The 15,473-nt window shown below is 46.5% G+C and overlaps 1 long non-coding RNA gene across 1 annotated transcript; it reads right to left on the bottom strand.

Annotated features, from left to right (window-relative positions):
* Positions 1–11,929: 11,929 nt before the first annotated feature.
* Positions 11,930–14,550, bottom strand: LOC111739034. The gene is made up of 2 exons (XR_002780068.1): positions 14,220–14,550; positions 11,930–12,282 (listed from the first exon to the last, which is right to left on the bottom strand). It is a non-coding gene; the product is annotated as an uncharacterized LOC111739034 (long non-coding RNA).
* Positions 14,551–15,473: the final 923 nt, after the last annotated feature.

Genomic DNA, 15,473 nt, shown 5'->3' with positions numbered 1-15,473 from the left:
ACTCAGCCTCCAGAGGACAATTAGGCAATCAATCTTTGATCCTGCAATCCTACTTCTAGTAACTTAGCCTACAAATATGCCCAGATATGTAGGAAGTGACTGAATACAAGAATATTTATCGTATTATTTCAGTAGTAAAAGATTGGAAATAACCCAAATATATGAGAAGAAAACTGATGAAATAAACTATAGAACAGAATGCTATGCAGATATTTTAAAGCATGCAAAAGAATGAAGCTGGATCCTTACCTCGCACTATATACAAAAATTATTTCAAAATAGATTAAAGACCTAAATGTAAGAAGTAAAACAATCTCTCGAAAGAAACCAGAGGGGTCATTTTTTATAATCTTGGATTTGGTAATAGATTTTTAGTTACCAAAAAAAAAAAAAGTACAAGCAACAAAAGAAAAAAATAGATAAATTGGACTTCGCCAACATTAAAAACTTTTCTGTATCAAAGGCTATTACGAAAGAAAAAAATAGATAAATTGGACTTCGCCAACATTAAAAACTTTTGTGTATCAAAGGCTATTATCAAGAAAGTGGAAAGACAACCCACAGAATAGGAGAAAATATTTGCAAATCATGTATCAACTAAGAGTCCAGTATACAGAATATGTAAAGAACTCTAACAACTCAACAACTACAAAGACAACGAACAACCCAAAACCCAATTAAAAAATCGGCAAGAATCTGAATAGACATTTCTCCAAAAAAGAGCCACAGATGGCCAATAAGCACATGAAAAGATGTTCAGCATCATTAGTCATCAGAGAAATGCAAATCGAAAACACAAGAATCCACTTTGCACTCACCAGGATGTCTATGATAAATAAAGAATGGAAGTAACACGTTATTAGCAAGGATGTGGGAAATTTAGGACCTCAAACATTGCTAATGAGAGTGTGAAATGGTACAGTGTATTTGGAAAACAGTTTGATCGTTCCTAAAAAAGTAAAACATAGAATTACTGTATGACCCAGCAATTCCAGTCCTAGGTACATATCCAAGAGAGTGGAAAACAAGTGTTCAAATAAACTTTTGTATATAAATGTTCATAACAGCATTATTCGTAATAGCCGAAAAGTAAAAGCAACCCAAATGTTCATCAATGGATAAATGGAGAAACAAAATGTGGTCCATCCAAACAATCGTATACGACTTGGCATTAAAAAGCAGCGAGTACCGATACATGCCACGATGTGGAGGAAACTTAAAATTATGTAAGTGAAAGAAGCCCAGTCCAACTGTGTTATGGACTGTATGTTTGTATCTCCCCAAAATTCGTATGTTGAAGCCCTAAACCCCTATGGGATGGGGTTAGGAGGTAGAGTTTGGGGGAGGTGATTAGATTATTAGATTTAGAATAAAGTCCTGGGGGTGGGGCCCATAATGGGATTAGCGTTCTTATAAGAAGAGAAAGAAACTCAAGGGTCTCTCCCCAGCATGTGAGGACACAGTCAGAAGATGGCCATCTGCGAATCAGAAAGCAGCCTCCCCACCCCCGTCAGACACTGAGTCAGCCAGCACATTAATCGTGGACTTTCCAGCTTCCAGAATAGTAAGAAATAAATTTCTGTTGTTTAAGCCACCAGTCTTGTTATAGCGGCCCCAATAGACTAAGACAGTCCCAAAGACTGGCCCAGAAGAGGAGAGAAGGTGCGCAGTTCTACCTGGCCAGCACCCGTGTGGAGTCAGCATGGACGGGGAGCCCAGCCCTGCCCTCGGTTCCTGGGTGCCCCTCTGGTGTGAGTATGTAACCATGCCGAGTGCCATTTTCGTGCTAAAAGTTCAGTATTTTTCGTTTAGCGTGGCCCATAAGTATAAGCCAATTACTTTACCTGGTGCTCAATTGAAAAAAAAATGCGATCCTTTCCAACACTGGGGGAAAAATTGGCTGAAAAGAACTTTTTGAGAGGCAGCAAAGTACTGTATTTTATGAGCCTTTTCAGGGATTCTCAAGGATAATTTTGACCATATGTGATTCTTGCTTCATGAAGCGGCTTTAGAATCTCCCCCTGAGGTGGCTATGACTGCACTGTAATAACAACAGAGCATGACCAACTTCTGCGTGCAGAAGACGAGAACAGAGACACGGGGGCAGCTGTATAGATGCTACCCAGAGTCCCCCAACATCTCTCTCCATCCCTTCCTACGAGTATGGGCTGATCGCATTTGCTACGCAGGGAGCTCAGGCAGGAGGCTGCATATGTTCAAAACTTACTACGTTGCCGGTGATTTATGCACTAACCTCGTCCAAATTATAATAGCTATAGAAGGTGAGAAATCTTGTCTTCATTTTAGTGGTGGGGAAACTGAGGCTCAAAAAGCCTAAGTAATTACCTGAAGGCAAGCGAGAGAGTCGATGACGGTTCACCAGTCTGCGATCCAAAGCTCTCCCTCCGTCTCCTCCACTTGGCTTGCTCTGGTCAAATCACACTGATTATCTCAGCTCACCTGTTCCTTCCGCCTACGCTCATTTACTTCTTCATTTTACATTCAATTTAGTCCCTTCTACTGAGAAATTTCTTGTCTGCAAATGCTCACAGGGGCAGATCTCAAGAGTATCTTTCCCTAGAAGCGTTTAGGCACGTGTGCCCAAGCCAGCCCGGATCCCTGACACGATGCCATTGCCTCACAGGTCACTGTCACCAGTAACTACTTAGCCATTCTACTAACATTTCTAGTCTCTTTCTAAGCCCGATGTTATTTCCAATACTGCTCACTTCCAATACTACCTGCGGCTCTTATTATTTTTCTATCATTGAGTCCGCACTGGGGTTTCTAACTCCCCACTACAGACCCCACATTTTTCTTTATTTTTCCGTCCTTGGAATCTGAAACATCTCCCAATTTACTACCATCTGCTACGTTAATTAATAGACTGTTTACCTCCCCTGTAAGACCTCGCAGCGAGTCTCCTGGACCCCATCCCTAACTTTGTGCACGTTGCAGGCTCTCATTAGTCTTGGTTTATAATCCAGCTTTCAATCTATTTGACAGCTCTCATCTCCAAGCCAGTTTGAATTACATTTTTCTCATAAGAGTTCATAAGACACAAATAGGCTTTTTTGAACCTGGAACAGATTATATCTATTATAATGTCTCTGTCCACTCCTTTTATAATTTGAAAGACACACACACACACACACACACACAAAATCAGTTTTTTAAAAAATATAAATTCGTTGGTTCTTTCTCTGCAGTAAAGTCTCAGGTTTGAATGACTACCTCCAAGGGGTTCTCTTTTCTATGTAATATGGCGTGGTATCATCCTTCAGTCCCCCTCAGCACCCTCACTGGCAGATCTGAACTGCACACAGTGCAACTGTACCCAAATGCATGACCGAAGATATAAATGAGTAAAGTGAGTGGTTTTATAACTTTAACTGCCAAAATCGCCTATAGTTGTAGGTGACTGGTTAGTTGTTCAAAACAGAAAACAAGCCATTACTAGAATATTCATCGTTATTACGTGAAACGGTCATTGTTGCAAGTGTGTCTTAAAACGCCATCATCCTCTGTTCTTTCTTCACAGGTACAGACATGGAACGGGAAGAGGGCAAGTTCCCATTTATCAAACGAGTCCTGGCTTCGGGGTTGGCTTTATCTACTTGATTTCAGAGATGAGTTTTAAATCTGGCTTCATAGCATCTCCTAAAGATTTTGGACTTCCAGGCCTCACTCCTAGATTTTCTAAGTCAGTAGTTTTGGGGTGGGGCCCAGGAATCTGGGTTTTTCAGAAGTGCTATGGGCATGCTTTTGATTACTAAGTGAATCTGGGAAACACCAAATTCTCAGAACAGCTTAGAAATGTCAGTTTCAGCCTTTTTTGTCAGTCATCTGCTGGGCGAGGAAACTGAGGCTCAGACAACTTAAGTAATTTGCCCAACATCACAGACTAGGAAATCATAAACCAAGCAGTAAAGATCAGTCTATAGGATTCCGGAGTTTGTCTTTTTTCCATGATCCCGCAGAGCCTCCATTTTAATGGGAAACTCAATTTTTGCTGTTGTAATTGGACATACCACATCATCATTTTTATGAAAATGAATACTTATCCAGCACTGCCGAAAGGCATTTGGTGTACACAAATGTTCATAGCTAGCTGCATTATTCACAATAGCCAAATGTGGAAACAACCCAGTGTCCATCAACAGATGAATGGAATATATATAAATGTAGCCATAAAAAGGAATGAAATTCTGATATATGCTACACTATGGCTGAACCTTGAAAACATTATGCTAAGTGAAATAAATCAGACACAAAAGTACAATTATTATGATCCCACTTCTATGAAGTGCCTAGAATAGGCAAACTCATAGAGACAGAATGCAGACTAGAGGTCCCCAGGGGTTGGGGGAGGGGGCGGTTAGTGAATGAGGAGTTGGGATTTAATGGGTAGAGTTTCTGTTTAGGATGATGAAATAGATGGTGGTGATCGTTATGCAACATTGCGAATGTACTTAGTGCCACTGACTTATACACTTAAAAATGGTTAAAACGGTCGACTTTGTTATGTGCCTTTCCTCACACTAAGAATGAAGCATACAAAAGACATTTGGAAGCAATGGGAGATTATGCCATATATCTATGCCCCCAGAGCTTACTGCAAGAGTGAGCTGGTGAAGACTTTCTTCTGCTTTCCCCTGAGGTTGAATGAAAAACAGATTTCTGGTTAATTGAGGACTCCACTTGCCCATGGCTTCACTGTGTTTTACTTTTTGCTCATTTTGCATAAGAGAAAGAGAGAAGGGGAGCATTTGGGCATGCAGGGGGTGAAGTTAGCCTGTGTGGTAGGGCAAATTCATTGCCTAGGGCATCAGGAGGTATGACAACAACTCGGCAACTTTCCTGAGGGACTATCATATCATAGTCACTTGAACTTTTTTTTTTGAACACATGATTTCTCCCCCATAAGAGGAGAATGCTGTGACTGCTGATTTGCTGCCCGTCCCCATGTTTCTAGTAGTATTCTTGTGCTAGCTGAGCATCTGACCCCAGTTGAGCAAAACAGAGCCCTTCTCCTGGACTTTTTAAAAACTCTATGTGCTAGAAAATCCTTCTTTCTCTTTTGGCTACAAACTCCAAAGATGCAACCCCAAAGGTATGGGCAGCACTGGTCATTCAGGGTGGATAAGCTTCTGAGGTTGCAGGGGAGGCTGCAGGGACCTTGAGTGGGCGGAGACCCTATTCCAGCACCTGGTCCTGAGACTCTAGAGCTTCCTGGCCCCAGGGATCACCCTATCTTTTTGATAAACACTATCTTTTGATAGTGATAAACACTATCAAAAAGATAGTGTTTATTTCTTCAACAGATTTCTGACACCTGCTCTACAAGAAGTCCTGACTACTATGCTACGTATTTGATTAAAGGATTGCTAAAATTTCTTCTTTTAAAAAATTTTTAGCTTTATTGAGATATAATTGACAAACATCATATATATTTAAAGGATACAACTTGATGTTTAACGTACATATATATCAAGAAATGATCATCACAATTAAGTTAACATATTCATCACCTTGCATTACCTTTGCGTGTGTATGGTGAGAACACTTAAGATTTACCCTCTTAGCAAATGCAAGTATACAATGAAGTGTTGTTAACTGGTCACCATGCTGCACATTAGATCTCCAGAATTTATTCATCTTATATAACTGGAAGTTTGTACCCTTAGACCATCCATCACCTACTCATTCCCCCCACTGCCCAAGCCCTGGCTCCTACCATTCAAAACTGTGTTTCTATGAGTTTGACTGTTTTAGATTCCACATATAAGTGAGGTCATACAGTATAATTTGTCTCTGTGTCCAGCTTCACTTAGCATATGTCCTTCAGATTCATCCCTCTTGTCACAAATGGCAAGATGTCCTTTTTTTAGGACTGAATAATATTCCAGTGTGTGTGTGTGTGTGTGTGTGTGTGTGTGGTGTGTACACACCATGTTTTCTCTGTCAATGGATATTCAAAAAATTTTTTAATAAAAAACATTTTTAAAAATTATTAATCCTCTGATTCTGAGAAAATCATTCCCTACTAATTTAACCAAATGAAAAAGTTTCCCTTTGTGAATGAAGTATCTCATCTTAGAGACATGGCCAGCACGGATGATGCTAAGACCTTTCATATCTCTGGAGCCTCCCATTCAAAGACAAGTTGAGAAGAGGAGATAGAGAAGGGAGAATTAGGGAATAATTCAAAATAATTTATATTTTTAATTCAGTTCGAGGAGTTATTTAAGGGAATTTTTCTCCTCTTCTGTGTTCTTCTAGATGACTTACATCTTCAAGGAAAATGTGATCGCACCCTCCAGATCAAAGATACCGAAAAAAAGATGCCTACAAAAGAAGGTTTTAGGCACGTGAAAATCATGGCTTGCGTCTTCTGCAATGAAAATTGCAATCTGTTCTTTCTGAGTAAGAAAAGGAGCAAAAATGTCTACTGCGGGCCCAGCATTTTAGTTCTAGCAGAGGGAATTACAAGTTGGAGAAGAAACGCAACGACCGTCCGTCCCCACTCAGCCTACGGCCGTGAGTCCGTTCGATCACAGTGGACATTTTGGTGAAGGACATCCATCCGCCGGGTGGAAAACAAGCGAGCTAATTTAACATCACAGTGAAGTAAAACACCATTAACCCAGGCATGGAGGTGAGTCAACACGAGACCTCCTGAGAGCTAAGGCTTAAATCAAGACTCACTAAAGCAGTAGGAATGCTGCGGGCTTGCAACTCCCTTCGGGTTTTGTTAGAAATACTTTTTGTCTTCTTTTAATAGTTAACCTGACCCCAGCTCAAGAATCCAAGATACTGAGTAGCCTATTGTGCACCTGGAGAAAACTTTCAAAAGCTTAATTACTTATAATCTTAGTTCCAGCAATAATCTCAGTAACGCTGGTATCACCCTCCTCTTTTACAGCTCCCAGATGCTCCCACCCAACTTACATATTCTTATCTCCAGCAGGAGACTCTGTTTTTTATGATTTTAAAACATAGATTGAAAAAGTCTCCATCTTATCTCGGAGCAGAAGTGGTGTCACTTGCCAGCCCAAATATTCTACTAAGAGTTTCCCCTGTCACTCAGCTGTCACAGCTGTTTCTTTCAGCCCAGCCAGACTCCTGCTGAGATAAAAATACAACTCATTTAGGTCAATGATTAAATTGAAAGTTATACTATTACCAATTAAGTTTGAGCAGAGAGAAAATCCCCGCCCCCCAAAAAAAAAAATTCTTTGAGAGGGTCACCATGGTACCTGTGCCCTCACACAGCAGCCCCGCCACCCGAAAGCAGAAAGTCTTATGAGAGCGCTTGTCACTAGGGTCTCCGCTTTCTACCTCAGAACAACTACTTATTGTCTCCCAAGCACGTTTTCATCTGGGAGCCTGTGTGCTCGTTGGGCTGTGGAAGGAAGCTTCCAGAGTCAAGCACATTTCCTGAGACTGCCAGGCCCAAAGGAGCTGGGGAAGTTGATGTACGGCGGATGAAGAACTCACGGAGAACACGTGAAGAATGATTTACAGTGCACATACTCAGGTGTAGGGAAGACAGGTACACGTCTGAAGATCAGAATAGCCAGAGAGGTGAGGAAGTCACATTGCACAAGCAGGCCAGGACGAGGGCGAGGTGAGCCAGGCGCCTGGCGTCCGAAAGGCCCACAGTGTCAGGTGCTGAGCCTGCCCTTACCGCGCCTCCCTAAAATCAGCAACTTTGGTGTCTCTCTTGGTCCCAGCCTCATGGTCCCCAGATTGCCAAGGACCAAGAACGGCAATAACAGGTTCTGTTCTCCAGACTGGGCTTGTTTTAAAGACTTAGCGTGGGAGGCGTGCCATCATAGCAAGCCAAGGCTTGTCTGCCTGAGCTGGTGGTCGATTAGGGGTTCACACACCTCGGCCAGCCACGTCTCCTGACCCAACCCACAATCGTAAAATGCTTTCCTGTTGGATTCCCAACCCAAGGAAGTCCCAAGTGGCCTGGGCAGAGAGACAGGACTTCCGCCCCCATCTTGCTACAGGAGATTCCCCAGGCCCAGACACTCAGAATTCTTGCTGCATTGTGCTTTAGAGAGCCTATTATCCCTGTGAGGATGGGCTAATAGCTCTCAAGTAATTAAACCACACCAGGAGTCTCTTAAACAATCCTTTAATTACCAGTCTCACCACCAGAATTACAACCTCCAAATCCTAGTTGATGCTACTGTAGACTTTTGAGAGCTACAGACCATGGGAGAAAGATTCCAAGAGAACCTCTCGTATGGGACCATGGTGTGTGAGTGGGGACAGTTGTGCAGCATCGTGGCAGTCAGGACAGTGGTTCAAGAGTTTCCACCGGACCCGCCCCTAAACCCCAAAGAGCACCCAGCTAAGGCCCAGACTGGCGGGGATGTTTTGTTAAAAGTAGTTTTGGCCTTACAGAAACATGATGGGAAGGAACAGAGTGTTCCACATAACCCCTCACCCTTCCGTCTATTTTTCCCCTATTATTAACGTCTTGCATCTGTGCGGTTTATTTGTTAGAACGGATGCGCTGATATTAACACATTAATATCAACTAACATCATTGTTCACAGAATTCACTCTTGGTGATGGACATTCTATGGATTTTGACAAATATACAGTGACCTGGATCCACCATTATAGAACAAGACAGAATAGTTTTACTGCCCTAAAAATCCCCTGCACTCACCTATTTACCCCTCTGCTCCCCCAAACCGACAGGAATGTATTCTGATTTCCAATTCGCTAGAGAAAGGTGTATATTTTTCTTTTTTCCTTTGAAAACAAGTTGTGGTGATTCATTCAGATTACAGGGTCATCATAAAGCCGAGCTCGGAAGGTCTCGTGAAGCCGGGTCAAGATCACGCGATATCTCCCATGTCTCTTGCACCGCGTGGCAACTGTGGGCTATTCATGGACCATACCAGCCTCTTTGCCAGGAGTCCAGTAGCTGCCTGTATTCTAACTCTCATGTTACCCGACAAGGATGGGCATTCGTGAAGTCCAGATGATGCTGAAGACAGACAAGGAGTACTCAGAAACTTCCAGAATACAAAGAAAGGCAGAGCTTATCAAAGTATTGGTTCTCAAAGTATTGCCCAAGCACCCTCGCGGGGTCCCTGAGACCTGTCAGGGTCTCATGGGTTCAAAATGATTTTTATAATAGCACTAAAAAGTTATTTTCCTTTTTCACTCTTAGTGCCTCAAAAGTATACAGCGGAGTGTTTCAGAGCCTTCGTGGCTTGTGGTGACACAGCAGACTGAATGCAGATAGAAGAGTTCAGCTGTCTTCTATTAAGGCGGACAATAAAAAGTTTTGCGAAATGTAAAATAATGCCACTTTTCACTGTTTTTGTTTTGGAAAATATAATTTCCGTTTGTAAAATCATATGTTTTATATGTGATGGGTTTATTATTGTCATTTTATGTGAAATAAATACTGTTATGTTTTTCCCAGTTTTAATTTCTAATGTGACAAATATTGATAGATAGTACCCACATTCAAAGCTTTTTGGAATCCTCAATTTTTAAGAAGGCAAAGGAGTCTTGAGACCGAAGTGTTTGGGATTGCTGATTTATAGCCAAGGATTCAGAGTCAGAAAAAACTGGATTAAAAAACCCAGGTCTGCCATTTGGATGAGTTATTTACCCCTAACCCACCCAGAGCCTTGGCTTCTTTATCTGTAAAATGGTGACAATGTTTACTTCATGGGTGGTGGCAAAGATTAATGACCTGTTGCATGAAAGAGCACCCTGCGTGCTTCCTGGCATAGCTGAGGCGGTCCATAAACAGCAAGAGAAGAAAAAGGAAGAAAATTCAAAACTCAGTTTCCATTCTCACCTACGGCGGGGCCATTCTGCTGTGCATGATAGAACTCTGAATAACTAATGGGGTCTTCTGCCCGCCCCACCCCATCCCCATGTGCTGCAAGCAATGGCAGGCTGGAGTTGGTGGGCCTCCAATGACGGGAATTACATGATCAGAAGGAGAGGGCGCTTCTCTTCCGTTCTCACGGGAGAACAGCACGGATGGAGGCTTGCAAGGAGCAGACAGCAGAGCCTCCCCATGGGACGCTGAGTGGGCTAACCGGCCGGCTCATGCACACACTCGCACACACCTTGTCCATACTGAGTGAATATAGATCCGTGAAAGAGACCATATCCAAAATCGAGCTTCTCACACAATCATAACCTAATTAACGGGACCTCAGCACATCGCAGCCTCACGAACACACAGTTGCCATCCTCCCTGTTGCTTTTCATCTGGATGAGCAGTCAGCCGAATCCCAGGGCCCACCCAGAGATCTGGACACAACTAGTCGGGGGCAGAGACCGGGCATCTGGGTTTTCATGCAAACTCCAGACATGCAACCGGAGGAGAGTCCGCCAGTCCGCCCTGGGCAGGCCAGAAGACCTGAGCAGGGTCTTTCTCGCTCTCACCACACGTCCAGTGCAGGAGGGCAAGGGGACTCTGTTCACTGTAGCCGCCAGGGGAACCCGGGACCCATCTCCGTGACCGCTGTAGTAGAGGGAAGAGAAGATAGCCCAGGAAAGACTTCTTATCGACCAAGTTCCACACATCGCTTTGACATACACTTTGTTGTCCAGAGCAAGCCACACGGCCCTACCCAACAAACTTCACGGGAGTGGGAAGGTGCGATGGTCCGGGCCCCACGCCCTGATGACCTTCCTGCTAATCTTCTCTGGGCTCTGACGACCTGCCGGGGATGGTGCTCAGTGGTTTGCATCTGTCCTCGTCTCATCTGAACCCCACAACAACCTGTGAGGTAGAGTGTGTTTACAGCCCTGCTTTACAAAAGAGGGCTGCGAGGCACGGACAGTTTAATTTGCCAGCGTCACCCAGGGAGCTAGAAATAGGGCTGTGATTTGAATCCGAGCTGTTTGACACACTTACCCACTGGACTCTGCTCATTTCCTGATATTTGACTAATAATTACTTGAGCAGGGCCCTTATGGGCGGAACTGGGGACACAGCAGAGCTCCAGGGAGCCAGGCCCCTGTGCAGTGCAGGGGGCATGCGTTCTGATGGAGTTCGTCTACATCAGGCACTGTTAGGATTCTAACCCCAAATCTCAAAGCTGGAAAAAACGAAAGAACCCGAGCCTAAATGCCTCTCCATCTCACCTTCTCCTCTTTCCACGGGGGAATCCTCTCTGCCACACCCCCTCCTCCTCCCTGGGGGCCCTGCAACCTCTTCGCCAATTCTTTCTTTCTCTCTGGGGAAAGCCCGGTTTACCGCGACTTCTTCTTAGCACTGAGGCCTTGGTGCCCCCGTCCCTGGGCCAGAGGGAACTGGAGTGGCCTCCTTCCTCCTGGCCTTCCCCCCTCACGTAATGGAAAGTGTTACCCTGTTCTCTAATAAGAATCAGCTCCTGCTCCTGGAATGAGGCAGAGTCTTTAAAGAAAGGCGAGGTTCCCCGTGTTTCTGGGCCTGGCGGCCACGTGGCTGCCTTTACACTGTTCTGGGTGGACGTGTCCCCACTTCTTTGCTTTGCAGTAGCCACGCCCCGTGGTAACATCAGCCGGCAACCCTCCGGCCCAGCCTTTTCCATGGGTGGGGGAACACTCGCTCAGAAAAGTCAACTCCTGTTTCCTTCGGGCCTTGTGATAACGTGGGCTCCCCCTGCCACCCCTCCCGAAGCCCCGGAAAAGGACTGTGGACCCCGCAGAGGCATTATCCAATCGGTTCAACTTGCCCAGGGCTTTCTGGTTAGATTCTAACTTCATTTTAAGAGAAAATAGCCAAAGACCACAGGTTACTAAATTTCTTTTCTTTTCCTTTTTATCCTCTCTCAATCGCAAAGACCAGGCCCAGGCACTAAGTTGTGAATTATTCCATCTTTTCTCAAATGGACCATATCAAGGGGCCGTGGAGTCATAACAGAATGTATGAGCTCAGTACTCTGAGGCTTACCCAGTACTTTTATTTATATATATGTAGACTCTCTTATTTGATTCTCGCTCACATTATTCTGGTGAGACAGACGTCAGAATTCCATCCATTTTGCAGAACAGTGAACTGAGGCTTAGGGAAGTTCAGCAGCTGGCCCGGCATCACACGGCGTTTACATGGGAAAGCTGGGCTTGAACTTCGGGTTCTAGCCCGCCATCGCTACCATTGCCACCACGTGCTTGCCAAATTCTACTCCGGCAAAGCGTCGTTTCCACTTTTGAAGATTTTGTGACCCCAAAACGGAACTAAGATGTTTGCTCAGCAAGCTGTATAAAGCCTTTCTGGGCCGGTATCGTTTGAGACTTAGTCTCGAAAGTGCAAGGGTTGGGGGGGAGGCAAACAGGGAGCGGGCAGCGGAGAGAGAACACAGCTCATCATTTACCCTGCCGGCTTCAGAGGGCCCTGCGGATGAGCTGCATCCCTGAGCCAGCCCTGGGCACTGTCGCCTGGATCTGCAGAGGGAGGGCTCCTGACACAGCAAAGGTGGACAGGCCTGTGAGCCAGGACTCAGAAGACTAGGGTGAGGATTAGGACAGGTGGAAAGGAAAGCAGCTGAGATGCTGGGCAGAGAGTGGCCAAGGCCCAGGTGAGAACGCCATTGCCAGGGTATTTTAAATTCTTCGTTCTTAAAAACTTTGGCCAAGCACACGAGAACACATGTGACCCAGACAGGACCGTAAACATCCACCTCCCCCATGAGCTGGCACTCCACTGATAACCCAGCCCCCAGCGGCACCTGACGGGCAGGAGGAGAAAGGGATATGACCTGAGCCTTCGGCCACAGGTGTGTGCTCACACGCACCAACTGCCCACTGCTCACACGCACCAACTGCCCACTGCCTCTTGTGCATCTTCTGTCTCTTTCAAATATTCTCACTTGGCCATTTTTCTCAGGACAAAGATACAAGCCCAGCTTGGGTTCATCAGAGACCAGAGAGGTGCCCACCTGAGTCCCTGAGGTAAAACCCTTCAGCCTTCTGTTATGATTTTTGCTTCCTTGTCTCTTCCCTATTAGAGTAGGTTTATAAGTCCTGGTGTGTCCACAGTAGGTGCTTCATAAATGGTAGCTGGCCAGAGCAGCAGCGGTCGATGGTACCACCATGGGCACCTGTTCCCTTCTCTAAAGTAGAAGGTTGGCTTGGGGCATCTCTAAGACCAGCTCAGCTCTGACCCTGAGGCTTCTCGCGTTCTGTTGTCGCTCCCCATTCCAGGACTGGCTCTTGGCGGCCTGAGAGTTTTGCTCAGCTCTATCTGCTGGCCTTGTCTGCCCCAGAGCTTCAAAGTTTGGAGAGCAGGCAATAGGTTCTCATAACTGGTGTGAATGACGCTCGCCCCACCCACACACCCACACGCCCCCCCCCACACACACACACGCACAGACCCCGCAGGCTGCAGCCTGGTGGCGGGGGGCTGTGCTCTAAAGGAGGGGCCTGGGCCCTTGAGGCTGCTGTTGCTTCGTGATCACGCTGCCCCATCTCTCAAAACCACCTTTCAGCCTGACCAGAACAGACCATTGTCTTCAGGTCTACCATCTCTGAAAATGCACCAGGCCTCACAGACATCGGGGAGCAGAGACCGAGAGGCATCCGCAGCCAGAGATGGAAGCCCCCCAGGTCCCCACCGACACCCAGTGTCGTGTGCGTTTCGGCTTTCGGGGCCCACGCCGACGTCCCTGTCTGCCCTGACCTTCAATCCCAGCATCCCGATTCCCATTGTGGAAACTTGGATGCAGTCTGTCAAGACCATCATTCAAGACGCCCTGCCCCACACAAGGCAAGAGGTGGGCACCAGAGCCCAGCCCGCTGCACAGACTTCCCTGGAATCTGAGTCGTGGGCAGAGACAACGAAGCACAAAATGGCCGGCGCCCTCGTCCCGGAGGCGCTGGGGGACCTTCCATCGCCGTCTGCCAAGAGGCTCGGCACCCCGCACCCTGGTCCTTTAGTGCTCTCTCTTCCACCTTCTCTCTGATTCTGCCTTTTTCAATTCTCTGTTCTGTCGCCCACACCCAGAAAGCTCTATCTGATTCACGCTCCAAAGCCCAGGGCGAAGGGTTAAAGAACGCACACCTTCGGTTCTCTTGGGGCAGTGGGGCCAGACCCCTGCCTCTTCCTCAGCATGGCCGGACCACACGTGAGGCCAGAGCTCCAAGCCTGATGCCCGCTCTGGGCTTCGTGGCCTCAGGCTTGGGACTTGACTTCTCTGAACCTCAGTGTCCTCATCTCTGAATTGGGGAAGTTTGCCTACCTGGTGGGGCTGGGGTGTGGGCGAGCACGGGGCTGGGAACCCCCAGGACATTCAGGGAGGGTAGGTTGTTGTTCTGGTTGTCTTTCCAATGAGAATCGCTCCTTGCTTCTCACGCATTAACCCCAGGAGGTACTGGAGAAACAAATCAGCTTCTTCCTGATTCACGTACACCGAAATCACAGCATTTTTGGTTGCACAAAACATTAAGTCGCCAAGAAAAGCCTTCCTGAGGCGCTTTGGATAAAGGGCTTCTTTTTCTGACTCGAAATAAGGAGTCATTCGCCAAACTGAAATAGCACATAAACCTTAGAAGCCACAGATTTGAGTGAAATCTAATCTTAGCCAAAACTGGCAGGAGTGAGGAGGTGTGGGGGAGGGGGAGGATGAGTCAGAGATTCCGCTCTTTGGAGGGGGCAGCCTAATATGGCATTGGGGAGCCACGAGAGACGACTTAGGTATGCCTGGACTCTCAGACTGGAGCCGTGACTCTGGCCAGGAACCAGCTGTGCCCCCCCCACCCCCGCCCGCCACCTACCCTCGCACACACGCGGAGCAGAGCCTTGGGGTGCAAACCGACACTGGGAACCCATGTCAGGTTAGAAGGAGCCAGCCGAGAGACCAGCAGCGTGACCCCAGAAACGAGGGCAGCCACCTCTCTCCCAGCCTGCCCCGGTTCCCGTGTCAAGGTAGAGACCCGTACCTTCAGGCAGGACGCGGTCTTCGCTGACCCCAGGGTCTCCTAAGTGCAGCTGACACTGAGTCTGTGATATGCCATGGAAACGTGTGAGTAACAGGGGGGCTGCACCCCACAGACCCTCGGAGCCTACGAAACTTACTTTCGTATCTGGAGTAAAGGACCAGGTCAGGGCTTTCTGAATAGTTTTACGGCTTCATGAAAACACAGATGCCCCCTAAATGGCGTGCGTGGAAGCGAAGCCAGTTTCTGGTCCTGGCTCCTCACTAGTGGTGTGACTTTGGGCAAGTCACCTTGTTTCTTCGTGCCTGTTTTCTCATTTGTTTGGTGTTCGTGTCTTTAAATCATCTGTAAATTGAATGAAATAGAGAAGAGGTTCTTAAAGTGGAGGGTTCTTCGGAAGCGTCCTGAGGATTTGCTTCCCGGGCTCTGACTCAGGGTCTGATTCAGCAGGTCTGGGGTAGAGCCTAGGAATTCGCATTTCTCACAAGCACCCAGGGATACAGGAGTCCTCAAGGACCTCGAGAAGGAAACCAGAATCTCACTGTCCTGCATTCCCA

The sequence above is a fragment of the Pteropus vampyrus genome, unplaced genomic scaffold (genome assembly GCF_000151845.1).
Source record: "Pteropus vampyrus isolate Shadow unplaced genomic scaffold, Pvam_2.0 Scaffold46, whole genome shotgun sequence".
NCBI classification, from domain to species: Eukaryota; Metazoa; Chordata; class Mammalia; order Chiroptera; family Pteropodidae; genus Pteropus; species Pteropus vampyrus.
This window is presented reverse-complemented; position numbering and strand designations above follow the sequence as displayed.